Raw genomic sequence first — 2,737 nt, 5'->3', positions numbered from 1 at the left:
CAGTCTCCGAAGTGGCAACTGGCCTCCAGAGATGCAATCCATCACCCCTCCACGGGAACTCTTATTAAAAAGCCAGATATTCAGGGCTTTCCTGCATACCAATAAGCATCCAAAAGTATTCGCAGTATCAGAAAAAGCAGCACAAAGTGGGGAAGGCCAGAACGTCTCGAGCTCCCCAAATGCCACAAGCCAAAGAGCTGGTCTGTGAGTTCTGATTAAATTCCAGTGCTTGACAGCACAGGTAATTGTCTTGGGCCGCTCGATTTCATCACCCCAGCTTGATAAGGAAGATGAAAGGGAGGCCAACAGGTTCACCTCCAGAAGGAGTTCCCGGTTTCTCTGGGCAGGGGAGCTGGGCTCCAGGTGCCAACAGAGGAAAGCAGCTGTGAGCCCTGCCCTGGAGGCCCCTCAGGCAGGTTAAGACTTGGACCAGACTAGTAGATCGGGAAGGGGAGGAAGAAATGGGAGAGGCAACAGAAAAGAATGAGAACAAGGTAGACTGGGGAGCTTGAACTCCCAGTGTCCGTCTGTGCTATAATGTGGTAATTTCACTAACAACCCTATGGAGAAAGGATTCCTCTGCCCTACCCCACTCTACAGATGAGGAAACTGAAGCTCAGAAAAGTGCAATAACTTGCCTAGGTTCTCACAACTAGCAAGTGCCCCCGGTCGGAATAGGAGCCCTGGTCTCTCTGATGCCATTCCCTTGCTTTTGGGGGCAATTTTAATATACCAGAAGCACCCATTTTAAAAATCAGAAATATAGTTTATTTTCTTAATGTTTATTTATTTTTGAGAGCGGGGGAGGGGGAGCGGGACATGCAGAGAGAGAGAGAGGGGGACAGAGGATCTGAAGCAGGCTCTGTGCTGACCGCAGAGAGCCCAACATGGGGCTCAAACTCACAAACTGTGAGATCGTGACCTGAGCCAAAGTCGGACACTTACCGGCTGAGCCGCCCAGGCGCCCAGAAATAAACTACCTTTAAAAACCTGTGCTATTTTTCTCTTAAATGCTGCATCCCAATATGATCTTTGGCATCTGCACATTATTTTTATTCCAAAAACAAAGACGAGGAATTCTTCCATTTTTTTTTTTTTTCCTTCTCAACATGAGCTGAATGGGGGAATCTCAAGCCCTTTTATCAGAGGAAAAGACAAAGGTGGGGGGGGGGGCACTGGGCCGCAGAACAGCATGGCTGGGTTGTACTGTGACCCCTGCGACACATCCCTGACCCATGACTCTCCATCTGTGAGAAAGACAACACCGCAGCGGTAGGAAACACAAAGAGAATGTAAAAGACTATCAGAAATGGATAGAGAGCAGCCTCAGAGCCTGACCCACAAAACCACCTCGGCATTTCAGCAAAATCCCTCCTCCTCCATTCTCTGCTCCTCCTCCTGCCGGGGCCATGATCCCACCTCCCCCCAGGCTCCCGAGTCCTCCTCGCCCTGGTATGATGCCAGGACCCCTAAGGGGGGGGCCCTGCCATGATGCTAAGGATGGGCCCTCCCTCTTCTGGGATGATGCCAGTGGGACCTGCTTCTGGAATGAGACCATCTAGGGGAGGCCACATGCCAAGGACGCCTGGGCCCCCAGTGGTGAGAGCCCCGCCCATCCCATGATGGCGCCCACTCGGCCTGGAATGACCCGACCAGGCAGATAAGTAGAGATGGGAACCTCTTTATATCCATTTTCTATTACTTGTTCTGCTTCACCAGGAGATCATGGTGCTGTGACTCTGGGTGTTTTCTAACAGCATGACAGGGAAGACTTGCTCCCCCTTCCTATCAAGAGAGAGAATAGTTTTGGCAGAGGAGTAGTGGGACCAAAAAAAAAAAAAAAAGGGCAATTTTCATTTCTATTGTGAAATGTGAAAATAAAATTGTCAACTGTTTTAGTTAAAAAAAAAAAAAAAAGACAAGGGGCGCCTGGGTGGCTCAGTCGGTTGAGCGTCCGAGTTCGGCTCAGGTCATGATCTCGCAGTGTGTGAGTTCGAGCCCCGCGTTGGGCCAGAGCCTGGAGCCTGCTTCAGATTCTGTGTCTCCCTCTCTCTCTGCCCCTTCTCTGCTCATGCTCTGTCTCTCTCTGTCTCAAAAATAAATAAAAACATTTTTAAAAAAATTAAAAAAAAAAAAAAAGACAAGGAGGAAATACTCGGAAGCCCCAGAACAGCCAAGAACCCCTCTCTGGAAGCAGGATCCCTCTGCTCCAGTTCCTTGGGCCATTCCAGACAGCAGAGGCTTTCCAAGGGGATATTTGGGGTCAAGACCTGGATATTTTCCAAGCTGGGCCTTCCCATAAACTGTGCCTTTTATCTCTTCTGAAGACCAAACCCGGAAAAAACAACCTCATGTTAGCAGCGTGGACTTAGGTTAGACACGAGCAAGAACTTTCTGACAATGAGTGATGGATGTTGGCTCATAAAACAGGTGACCAGGAAAGGCCGGGCTAGCAATAAATTGATGGGCAAGGTGCCAGACATAATCCAGACGCGGGATGGTGGTTGATTTGATTTGTTGGTTATCTCTCACCATCTCCTGAGAATGCCCTGCCACCTGGTCACAGCCCCGCATGCACTTATGCCTCTGAGCCTTTGCTCTTGCTGATCCTTCCACCTGAAATGCCTTTCCTTCTCCACGACCGCCCCACTTCGATTTACCTTTCAACGTCCAGCTCAAGTTCCTGGGTCTGCTTTAAAGCTTTCTCTGACCGCTCCAGGCCATCTGCCTCTACCCC

General features: G+C 49.8%; 1 pseudogene; it reads left to right on the top strand.

The window, feature by feature from the left end:
* The first annotated feature begins 1,192 nt into the window (after positions 1–1,192).
* LOC124512842 (U1 small nuclear ribonucleoprotein C-like) lies at positions 1,193–1,664 on the top strand (annotated as a pseudogene).
* The last annotated feature ends 1,073 nt before the right edge of the window (positions 1,665–2,737 follow it).

Source organism: Lynx rufus, unplaced genomic scaffold (assembly GCF_022079265.1).
Source record: "Lynx rufus isolate CCGP_SWC_20201006 ecotype Redwood Valley unplaced genomic scaffold, mLynRuf1.p SCAF_18, whole genome shotgun sequence".
In the NCBI taxonomy this organism is placed as follows: Eukaryota; Metazoa; Chordata; class Mammalia; order Carnivora; family Felidae; genus Lynx; species Lynx rufus.
Note: the sequence above shows the minus strand (reverse complement) of the source record. Positions and strands in the feature narration are given on the sequence as shown.